The 12,545-nt window shown below is 44.2% G+C and overlaps 1 protein-coding gene across 1 annotated transcript in view; it reads left to right on the top strand.

Moving 5' to 3' along the window:
- SLC35F6 (solute carrier family 35 member F6) overlaps positions 1–12,545 on the top strand; it is a 49,791-nt gene that overhangs the window by 715 nt on the left and 36,531 nt on the right. The gene's annotated exons all lie outside the window — the stretch shown is intronic.

The raw sequence follows: 12,545 nt of genomic DNA, 5'->3' as shown, positions 1-12,545 counted from the left end.
ATAGATGGGACAACCTTCTCCAACTGATTGGCCTCCAGCCGCAGACACATGTGTACTCAAAGTTCCTTTATTGTTGGAGGGATACTGGCTTGCTGGTACTTGTAGTTCCTTTACTGATAGAGTTACCAGCTTGTGAAACCAGCTACAATACCATAGATGGGACAACCTTCTGCAACTAGTTGGCCTCCAGCAGCAGAGACACAAATAGTTGTAGTTCCTTTATTGCTGGAGGGCTACTGGCTTGCTGGTACTTGTAGTTCCTTTACTATTAGAGGGGTATCAGCTTAAGGAACTGGCTGTACTACCATAGCAGGGACAACCTTCTTCCAACCGATTGGCATCCAGCAGCAGAGACACAAGTACTCATAATTCCTTTATTGCTGGAGGGCTACTGGCTTGCTGGTACTTGTAGTTCCTTTACTACTAGAGGGGTACCAGCTTGTGAAACCAGCTACAATACCATAGATGGGACAACCTTCTCCAACTGGTTGGCCTCCAATCACAGAGACACAAGTACTTGTAGTTCCTTTATTGCTGGAGGGATACTGGCTTGCTGGTACTTGAAGTTCCTTTACTACTAGAGGGGTACCAGCTTAAGGAATTGGCTGTAGTACCATAGCAGGGACAAACTTCTTCCAACTGATTGGCCTCCAGCAGCAGAGACACAAGTACTTGAAGTTCATTTATTGCTGGAGGGCTACTGACTTGCTGGTACTTGTAGTTCCTTTACTGCTAGAGGGGTACCAGCTTGTTAAACCGGCTGCAATACCATAGATGAGACAATCTTTTCCAACTGGTTTGCCTCCAGTGGCAGAGACACAAGTACTTGTAGTTCCTTTATTGCTGGAGGGCTACTGACTTGCTGGTACTGGTAGTTCCTTTACTGATAGAGGGGTACCAGCTTGTGAAACCAGCTACAATACCATAGAAGGGGCAACTTTCTCCAACTGGTTGGCCTCCAGCAGCAGAGACACAAGTACTCATAGTTCATTTATTGCTGGAGGGCTACTGGCTTGCTGGTATTTGTAGTTCCTTTAACACTGGAGGGCTACCAGGTTGAGAAACTGGTAAAGGTTAGCATTGCAGGGATAACCTTCTCCAATTAGCTCGCCTCCAGCAGCAGAGACATGACTAGGTGTAGTTCCTTCAATGCTAGCTTGCCGATACTTATAATTTCTTTACTGCTAGAAAACTACCAACCTGGGAAACTGGCTACAGTACCATACTAGGGACAACCTACTTCCATTGGTTGGCCTCTATCAGCACAGAAACTACTACAGTACCATACTAGGGACAACCTACTTCCATTGGTTGGCCTCTATCAGCACAGAAACTACTACAGTACCATACTAGGGACAACCTACTTCCATTGGTTGGCCTCTATCAGCACAGAAACTGGTACATAGTACGACTACTAGCTTGCTGGTACTTCCTATGCTTGTAGTTCCTTTATTTTGAGAAACTGGCTATGGTAACAGAGCAGGGAATTTTTAGGGTGCGATGTCTCTAGCTTGGTTCTGCTGATACCTTCGGTTCCATTTCGATATTTTAATTCAAGTCTTTATGAAAGAAGTAGTGATATATTACAATCAATTAATTATAACATAGAGAACTCCAAATGTACACATAAATATTCAATGTAAACAGCACTAGAGGTTGGGCAGCAAGCAACGAGAACAGAAAGAGATAACCGAAGAACACTGACGAGAGGGATATAAGGTGAGAAAGAGAAATATAACAGTGAAGGATTACAAGGGGTGATAAGAGATGAGGTAGTCGAGAGGTAAAGATAAGTGGCCTTGGAGAGACATTACAAATGGGGATTCAGCCCTGATTCACAGCAGTGCGATTCGTCAAGCAATTTGACAGTCGTCGCCCCCCCCCCCCCCCCCCCCATTCCCAGCAATTAAATGTTCAAATCATTCCCGCGCTACTTTTTGTAGTTTCATTGGGAATTGCATAGAGAAACAGATGTACACCGCTCAGGCAGTTGGAGCTTCACAGCCAGCTATGGATACAGGACCTCGGATCGCCACCGCAAACAGGATACAGGAGAAATGGCCGCACACCAAACGATGGCTCACGATGAAAGGCTTTATTTAACAAAGATGCAAGGTACAACAAAAAAAAAATACATCCATTTTGCTGTACCTTGCATCCTTGTTTAATAAAGCCTTTCATCGTGAGCCATCGTTTGGTGTGCGGCCATTTCTCCTGTATTGGGAATTGCATAGACTGCTGTTAAAATAAGTTGCAAGCCGCAATGAAATTGGAGGTCCAAATCACACTGATCTGCGGCTTTGAAATCGCACTGAAGTAGCGTGATTTTAAAGCCGCACTGATGTGAACCAGGGGGAAGGGAAGGCAATGTTTAGTAGAGAATCTGGGTTTACATCTGTGGTTGATCAGGACTTATTAAAGTATCTAACCAAGGAGACCACATTTTGGAAGTCTGTGAGAACTGCAAAAAGAGAGCTTCTTATTTCTTTACCATCTTGAAAAAGCGTCTGTGATGCAATAGTGGGAAACTTTTTAGGGCGTGACATCTCCAAATCTCAAGATTTAGGCCCAAAATTCTGCGCCATCTACATCTTTTTCTGCTCTTGATGCTCTTGATGTCCATTAAATAACTCACTGCCAGATATGCAGAAGCAGTTAATGTGAATCACTCTGTAGCAACCTTCTCCATCTAGTTTCTCTCCAGAGGTGAAGGAACTACAACAACTACTACTACTAACTACAAGTTCTGTCTAGCAGGGCTTTCTGTTACTTGCAGCTCCTTCACCGCTAGAAGGCAACCAGCTTGAAGCCATGGATCTGGATCCATGGTGGAAACTCTCAGGGGATGATCCCTCTCGGTCTCAAGGTCTATGTCCAAAATTCAGCACCGACTATTCCAGCCATGTCGGGAGTTAATTGTTTATATATGATCTTCTCAATGGCCTCTAATAATACAGTGCCAGGTATGTGGAAGAATTTTTTTTTCCACACAGTGACAATCACTTTTACTATGGCCCTCCAGCTGTTCAGGAACTACAATTCCCATCATGCCTAGTTATGTCTGTGAATATCAGAGATTTACAATGCCTCATGGGAAGTGTAGTTCCGCAACAGCTGGAGGGCCATTGTTTGGACACCCCTGCTTTATAGTTACTTTCTCCCACTGTTCGCTCTCCAGTAGTGGACGAACTATAAGTTCAAGCTTGGTCTAGCAGGGATAGCTGGAACTTCTAGTTCCTTTACTGATAGACAGCAACCAGTTTGTAATAGTGGCTTTGTTGCCATAGTGGGCCATTTTTTCTTCACACAATTCATTAGAGCGAAGTGTATGGAAGTGTCCAGTGTGCTGGAAAATACATTTGCTTGATTTTCGGACAAGAGGAAGCTGTATGTAAGCATTAAGTCACTCTAATTTGAGCTTACACAGGGATGAAAATTCTATCTCGGTACCACAATGCTGAGCTAGCGGTTGGCTGAAGCTCAAACAGAGCTGAGGACTTTCTTTCTGACTCCATGTGACAGCTCTGAGTGCCCAAACAACCCAGCACCATTACAGGAGTGAAAGAGGGAGCGGGGGGGATCATATGCTCTACCATTCCCATACCTGGAATGTTCTGCACTCCAGGTTGATGAACGGAGCTACATGGGAGGTAAGGAAAGGTGTGTTATATGGTGGGACAGCATGTAAACATTTCTAATTATCTGGAGCCTGACAGTGAGTAGTGGCATTGGCACATGGTAACCTTTTAGCATGGGGTCTTCTGGGTTCTACTCCTAGGATGGCCCTCCACTGGCTCTTCCCTTCTAGAACCCCCAAAAGGGAACCAGCCTGGCTTGACAAGGATATCGTTGCTTATCCGACCCTTTGCCTGAGGCCAGGGACCTTACATCCTTAAAGTATACAGGAAAGTTCCACGAGACGTTCCTGCTTGTCAGGAATTACACAATGTCCAAATGGGTGCATTTTTTTTGTATTGCTTTATTTAACAGTTCAAATAAACAAGGTTTTGTATATTCAGCCACTTCCTAGGTGGCGGCACAATAGCTTGGCTAAGTAACCCAAACAAGTCTTTAGAAAGAGAGGATCCACTGAGAGAGATCAATGCCCTGCCTACGGAGATAATGTCCTGGCATCCACACATAAGGCATGCCCTTTCTCTTACCTCCCAAACAGGGAGAAGTTTCCAGGCTTCCCTCAGTAGGGGAAGCATCCAAGTATCATTGTAGTTTACATCTTTCCTGGCTGCAGGCTATCTCTTCCCATAGAGTGTACTGGCCAGACTCTACCCTGCTAGCTTTTTATATCCCTCATACAACATGGATGCTCTTGGGCCAAGGGTGGCCACAGAAGCTCATCTTGTTTCTACAGCAGCTGTTTGTGGTATCCATGTGTAGCTTAGCCCCTTACACGTCTATCGAGCTAGTAGATGGATGGGAGACAATTGGGGCTGTACATCACATACAAGGGTTAATTGGATTATTGTCATTGGCCAATTAAACAATATAATGGGCATTGCTTTGGGTTCTAGGTAAGTATAAAGCTTATGAGGGGGTAGGGTGTGCTACACTTGCTTGGTGGGTGTGGTAAAAAGGGTAAAGAAACTTTGTGTAAAAGTTTCCTTGCATTCTACCTATCTAAAAAAATCAGTTTCACTTTTGTTTCTGGTCTAGTTAACTATCCCGTAGATATGTGAATGTGACCAAATGGTGGATAGCAGACTCATCTTTCATACTTTTCTTTGATCATGGATACATTTTGAAATAGTAACAGCTACCAATACAAATACTTACAAAAGGACAAGATATTTCTGGATACCACAGAGACACTATAACTTTTTATAGACAATTTTGGGGAGTCAGAAGTGATACATCCAATCCCAAGCATTTGAGCCAAGCCTTACACCCCTATGGAAGCAGATGGGTATAAATTTCCAAGCCCCCAGGACACAAAAGCAAGCACTAAAAGTAAACCAAAAAAGTGTATGTGAACCCACACAAAAAAAGTGCACTAGGGTGTGTCAAGAGGAAGGACCTTTCCTGGGGTACAAGACTCCTGATGGAGGCAAGGCACACTTAAGCCCACCTAGCCAAAAGGCCCAGTGGACCATGCTCCTCATGGTTAAAGAAAGTTGGCCAGCAAGTACTAGGTCAGTGGCTCCCAAGAGGATGGAGGAACCTAAGTGCTACACATCCTTCCCCTCAACTTCAGTGCAGGCCCAAAGACCCACACCTTACAGTCCAAGGGAAAAAGGCATATATATAAGTGGAGATGACACACATATGGAGAGAAAATTAATAGGATAACAAAAAAGAGTGCCAGTACAGGTTCAATGGCTGGGCCTTGCAGCCTGGTAACAAAAATTGCCCCCAGTCTCTAGCCCATGAGGCGTGGTGCAAAAAAAAGCTGTAAAGTGTCATGGTTTAGTACCATTTTACACGGTGGGGTCACAAACCCATAGTGCTACCCCAGCATCCCCAGGATGCCACACCAAGGGGGCGTTTGATACCATGGGTCCTCTGCCTTTCCAGGACCTCAGTTTGACAAGGTAGCATAGTTTAAATCAGGAAGCACTGGGCCTTTAGAATCCTCCACACTAGGGAAATACTTCTGACCCCTACTTTACCCAGTGGGAGCTTAATTTGGTTTCTTTCCCATGGGGAGGATCCCTTAGGACCCCTATAATACCAGCAGGGATACTATATAGGCAGACATCCCAGCCCAAAAGTCGGAATGGTGGTGAAGCTCCCCTACCAGACACTGTTAAGAACAAATACCACTTGATCTTAGCCAAAAGGCCAGATTTGCTGGCACAGTCCTGAATCTCTGTCGTGTGTCCCCCACGATTCTGTGTCCCAGGCTGGATTATAGCATCACCATTATTTAAGTTTACTGAACATGCGCAGCAAATCAAAAAAGCTGAGGAGGCAATGAGCAGGTGGTTCCCACATAATTAATAGCAGGAACATTCAGAAAGTGGGTGTGATCTGGGTGGGACCTCCCAGAAAGTGGGCATGATGTGGGCGAGGCCGCCCAGAAAGTGGACATATCAAGTGTGGTGAAAGGGGGAGAGATTGGCGCAATCGGACTGCAGGAGCTGCTGCAGTAGTCTAGATATGGGCAAATGCAAATGACAAAGTCCAGTGAAATTGCTAGATCACTTTGATGGCTTCAGGCTTTGAAGGGTGAAGTAACCCTGTATGGATCCAAAAAAGAGAGAAGAAAAGACCAAGCGCCAATCTAAGTGTAGCAATGCAGGTATTTAATATTAATTTAAAAGAGTGTTACTCACAAAGGTGCGTTAAAAGCAGGCATCTTAAAACAATAGAGGATCTGGGTAGTGTTCATCCAGGGTTCATCCAGGGTGTCCTTCCGATTTGCTTGTGGAGCTTGCGCTGTAGGGGATGAGCAGCGATCTCCTGTTGAGAGGCAGGGAACGTGCTAATCCTCGGCGGTGGTGAAGCAGCCTGGGTCCGCAGGTCGGAGGGCTATGACATCACTTCCTGGAGACACGGTATGGATCGAACGGCGACGCGTTTGCGGAGCATGCGCTCCTTCTTCAGGCCGTGCAGGGGCCATTTTGGATAAGGGTATTTATGCCAGTAGTTCAGTGGACATATTACAGAGGCTCAGCAGGGACAAATTAAGACAAAGCAAAGCGGCACAAGGAGATGTGAACAGCGGAGGAAAGATGTAAAGCTGGGAATGGACTAATAAGAACATATAAGGGGGGGGGGATGAGGGGGAAAAAGGAAGAACCTAAAGCGATGCATTGGGAATATATACTGAATGAATTATTATATCTTTTGGCCCAAAAATTCCTAGATAAAGGTTACCCCTCACCCCTGGTCCAACAAGCCCACTCACATTACCTTCAACAGTATAATTCTAATGTTTCCCATACCTCATCTCATCCACAGAGTCCACCGCCCCAACCTCTACGGTTCACTACACAGTTTCATACTAAATACAGAAGAATGGAAAAGATCAAAAACACTGGTCCATCCTGCTAGAGCAGGCCTCGACAAAACCCGGGCGCCAGGTCGCATTTGCGACTAGAATTAGCGACCTGGCGCCTGGGCAGCCCTGCAGAAGGTGTCCTGTCATTTCTGCACGGACTTCCACGCACGGAGTGCACGGACTTCCGGGCCGTCCGAAAATTGAGGCCCCGGCTTTTCGGCCTACTTGAGATGAGAGGCTTCCAATGGGGAACTGGCGCCCTCTTGTGGTGGCCGGGAGTAATGACTGTTGTAATTACTGTTTCCACTGCCTGATTGTTCACAATGCATTACCATCTCCCTGTCCAGTTAGTTACCTTTGACAGGGAGTGTGGTTATTTATTAATTTAATTTATTTTTTAAATGTAAAAACTAAATAATATTTTTCTCTTTTTAATTATTAAAAAAAATAAAAAAATAAATATTTTTTTTCCCAATTATTACTATTAAAAAAAAAAATAATAATATATATATATATAATATCTTTTTTTTTTTTCCCTCATCGCCATGCCACAGCTGAAGGCCCCTTTCACCCAGGCTGTCTGATCAGGTCCGCCTGTCAGTTTTTCAGGCAGACCTGATCGGACCCTTCATTCTCCTCTATGGAGCAGTAATCTGCCGCCATCTGATCCTGTCCTCCAAAAGCAGACGGATGGTGGTTCTATTTTCTATCCATCCCGTGGATCGGATCAGATGGCATCGGATGGAAAGAGACAGACAGTCTGTTTTCATCCAATTGCGCTAGAGGAGAGTGGGGTTCTAGCCGTATTTATGTGTAAATTTAGTATCCGTTTTATTAAATAAAGCTTGGTTGTTAGTTTAAAAAAAAAAAAAAAAAACTGGCTCCTAACTTTTTTAGCTGGCTCCTAGATTTCAGGAAAATTTGTCAAGCCCTGTGCTAGAGGACCCACACTTAAAATCCACCATTCCCCCCATACCCAAGGTCTCTTACAGAAAATCCTCCAACATTAAAAATTTGATTGCTCCAAGCAAACTTAAGTCTGTCTTCACCCACCCCACCAATACCCTTTGTCTCATCCCCCTCATAGGGATGTTTCAGTGTCGCAAAACACTGTGCCTCACTTGTTCCCATATCCAACATGGTCAAACAGATTTTACCGTCGAAGGCAAAACATACCCAATTAAACAATTCCACAATTAAAGCTTAGAGGAGGACAACAATCAAGCAAGGTTTCTAACTTGCCCAGTTGCTATTTCTCCTGGTGAACCTTGGCTGAGAGTATCTGTGGATACTCCTATGAACATTAGATTGGGAAATTGTGATTTTATGGGATCTTCAAAGGAAATTTGTACTAATAGGGATGCTGGCATTAGTGAACTCCTCAGCTATAAGTAAGCAAATCAGGCATTCTAACTTCACAATATCTTTCCTGATCTGCATGCTTGTTCCAGGTCAGTGTCTCCAAAGCACTGAAGCCAAAGACAACCAAACAGATAGCATTTTCAAGTCAGCAATGGCAGCTTCCACGTTTCCTAGTACAGCATTCCTTTAAGGCCCAATGAGAAATCCTGATCAGGTTTTTACAACTGACCTCAGGCTGTAAAATCTAGAACCATGGATGAATGATTCCAAGACCTCAGCTAGGACGTTACCCATTACAAGCAGTGCGTGAGTAGGGGATCCCCTTTGACTTACTTCTCTGATTTCCTCTGGAATTTAGCTGTTCTCCGCATTTTGTAAACTGTGTGACAGCAACTTTTGAGCAGATGGTCATGTGATGAGTCAAACCACATTGCCATTACAACTACCTTATAGGAAGTGTCAGCCTTACTCAGCAGCAGATTCTGCCAGTTGTACAATGTGACCCCCTGCACACTGCCTGCAAGTCATAGCTCATCTGGTACATTGAGGGCTCATTCACACCACAACCCACATGTGCAGCAACACACACAATGACTCAAGTTAAATGGCAGATTCAAAAGGAATGACCTAAAATGCACAGCAATGTATGTGAAAATGGAGCAAGCTGCATTTTATTGCAGAACACAATCCATTGTGCTGAACTGCATTGCATGAATATTGGAGGTACATTAGGGCTTGATTCACAACAAATGACACCTCTGAGCACAAACTCAGGTACTGTGTGTTGGGCAAAGCAGTGGTGTGAATAGGCAGTCAAGCACCATTCACACCCTTTAGCTGTTGTAATGCACGTTGCTGCAAAATATGGTTATGCACATTACCCATGTGGGGTGATGCGATACCATTTATGTAATCAAATACACTGTATCAGGACATCTTAGCACATTAATGATGTAATGTAATAAACATAATGGTGTTGATTTACTAAAACTAGAGAGTGCAATATCTGGTGCATCTGTGCATGGTAGCCACTCAGCTTCTAACTTCAGCTTGTTCAGTTACGCTTTGACAAAAGTTGATTGGTTTTTATGCAGAGCTGCACCAGATTTTGCACTCTCCAGTTTTAGTAAATCTGTCCCAATGTGTTTAGGTGTCTTGATATTTTGTATTGCATTACTTTTTTTTGATAGACCAACTGGACATACTTCAGACAACTACACTCATTATCACCTGGACTGTGGAAACGGCAACAGACCACAAAACGCATTGACCAATATGGGGCGTTTAAAATCTTTCAAATTATCATTTTTTTTAAATCTGTATATCATATGGTATTATATATGAATAAATACCGTATATGGTTTTAATCTATGCTGAAGGCTGACTAGCTTTCACTTTTTTAAATAATTAATAAACAATAATAACTTATTATTACGGAAAAAAAATAAATAAATAACTTATTGATAAAATACTTTGTGTTTTGAGCATATTTTATTTCCTTGTGGGTACATTAAGGCTGGGTTCACGCTATTGTGAATTGGATGTGGGTTTCCCCGCATCCAATTCGCGTGTCAGGAGCCTGTGACCGGCTCTCAATGGGGCCGGTTCACACAGCTCCTGGATGGCTGCGGAGCGGATTGCACAGGGGACTTGTGCGTCTTTGGCTCCGTTACAGATCTGAATTCAGGCAAAAATTCTGGCCTGGTTCATGGACACCCCAGATCCCTGCTGTGAGCTGCATCCGCATTCGTTGGGAACCCACCCTTAAATCGGAGTTCCACTGGCTTTTGTGTTTATTAAAAGTCAGCAGCTACAAAAGTGTAGCTGCTGACTTTTAATAAACACATAATCACTTGTCCCGCGGTCCAGTGATGTGGTCGGGGGGGAGCCTCGGTTCTCTCCCTGTGGCATCTCTAGTGTGGGCACCCAGCTGTGGGCACCCGCGAGTCCCGCTGTGCGTCCTGAATGGATGGGCAATCTTCTGGGACCTGTGATGAGTCCCAGAAGATTGCAGGGAGGGAGGGGAAGACGAGAACTTCCGCTCAAGCCGTTTAGGCGGCCCGAGTGAAAGTGGGTGCCTGTCAAAAATAGGTACCTGCCCCCCCCCCCAAAAAAAAATGACATGCCAAATGTGGTTCAGGACCTGTCAAGGGGTCAGGACCTCTTAAAGCGGATGTTCCACTTTTGAGTGGAACTCGGCTTTAAAGTCCCACTTTGTTGGAGGGTGCTCTTGGTAATATTTCTTAAAAGAAAATAAACATTTCCTAATAGAAATGTATATATTGTATATACTGTTTGTGTGTGTTTGTGTGTGTGTGTGTGTGTATGTATATATATATATAGAGAGAGAGAGAGATTATGTCACAAAAGTGAGTACACCCCTCACATTTTTGTAAATATTTTATTATATCTTTTCATGTGACATCACTGAAGAAATGACACTTTGCTACAATGTAAAGTAGTGAGTGTACAGCTTGTATAACAGTGTAAATTTCCTGTCCCCTCAAAATAACTCAACACAGCCATTAATGTATTAACTGCTGGCAACAAAAGTGAGTACACCCCTAAGTGACAATGTCCAAATTGGGCCAAATTAGCCATTTTCCCTCCCCGGTGTCATGTGACTCATTAGTGTTACAAGGTCTCAGGTGTGAATAGGGAGTAGGTGTGTTAAATTTGGTGATATCGCTCTCACTCTCTCATACTGGTCACTGGAAGTTCAGCATGGCACCTCATGCACTCTCCGAGGATCTGAAAAAAAGAATTGTTGCTCTACATAAAGATGGCCTAGGCTATAAGAAGATTGCCAAGGCTCTGAAACTGAGCTGCAGCACGGTGGCCAACACCATACAGCGGTTTAACAGGACAGGTTCAACTCAGAACAGGCCCCGCCATGGTCGACCAAAGAAGTTGAGTGCACGTGCTCAGCATCATATCTAGAGGTTGTCTTTGGGAAACAGACGTATGAGTGCTGTCAGCATTGCTGCAAAGGTTTAAGGGGTGGGGGGTCAGCCTGTCAGTGCTTAGACCATACGCTGCACACTGCATCAAATTGGTCTGCATGGCTGTCATTCCAGAAGGAAGCCTCTTCTAAAGATGATGCACAAGAATGTCTGCAAACAGTTTGCTGAGGACAAGCAGACTAAGAATATGGATTACTGGAACCATGTCCTGGAGACCAAGATAAACTTATTTGGTTCAGATGGTGTGAAGCGTGTGTGGCGGCAACCAGGTGAGGAGTACGAAGACAAGTGTGTCTTGCCTTCAGTCAGCCTATGGTGGTGGGAGTGTCATGGTCTGGGGCTGCATGAGTGCTGCCAGCACAGGGGAGCTACAGTTCATTGAGGGAACCATGAATGCCAACATGTACTGTGACATTACCTTTGGGATGAATTAGAGTGGAGACAGCGAGCCAGGCCTTCTCGTCCAACATCAGTGCCTGACCTCACAAATGCGCTTCTGGAAGAATTACCATAGACAGACTCCTAAACCTCGTGGACAGCCTTCACAGAAGAGTTGAAGCTGTTAAAGCTGCAAAGGGTGGGCCAACTCAATATTGAACCCTACAGACTAAAGCTGCCAGTAAAGTTCATGCGCATGTAAAGGCAGGCGTCCCAATACTTTGGTAATATAGCATCTATATATATTTATATATATATATATATATATATATATTTAAACTAAGTTATATATGTAAAAGTGCGGAAACGTATATGTGTGTGTTATTCAACAGAGATAGCCACAATGTGATAAGTTTCCTGCCTCTGAGTCTTTTACTTGTGACCATGATGTAAATGTTTTAAAGTAGATGTAAACCTAACTGTCAACCTGATAAAGCTAACTAACTGTCAGGAAGAATCACAGAACCACACACCAGCAGACCACCCAATCAAGAGCATGACGGATTGGCTTCAGCTTGTCTCCTCCCAAGCCACGCCCTTCTAACACATTTCACCCACTCTATGATTAAGTCAGTGAGAGGGGCGTGGATTGGGAGGAGACAAGCTGAAGCCAATCCATCATGCTCTTGATTGGGTGGTCTGCAGGTGTGTGCATCTGTGTTTCTTCCTGACAGCGTTATTGGGCCAAATGTGCCCTTTGGAACCTGGCACCCTGCTGTGATTGGAGTCAGTGGAATAATATACAGTGGTGCTTGGAGGGTCGTTTTTTTTGTGTATAGTGCTCTTAGATATAGACCTAAAATCTTATAGAAGCTTTAATATGT

Source organism: Pelophylax lessonae (genome assembly GCF_965119305.1).
Source record: "Pelophylax lessonae genome assembly, chromosome: 3".
Lineage (NCBI taxonomy): Eukaryota > Metazoa > Chordata > Amphibia > Anura > Ranidae > Pelophylax > Pelophylax lessonae.
Note: the sequence above shows the minus strand (reverse complement) of the source record. Positions and strands in the feature narration are given on the sequence as shown.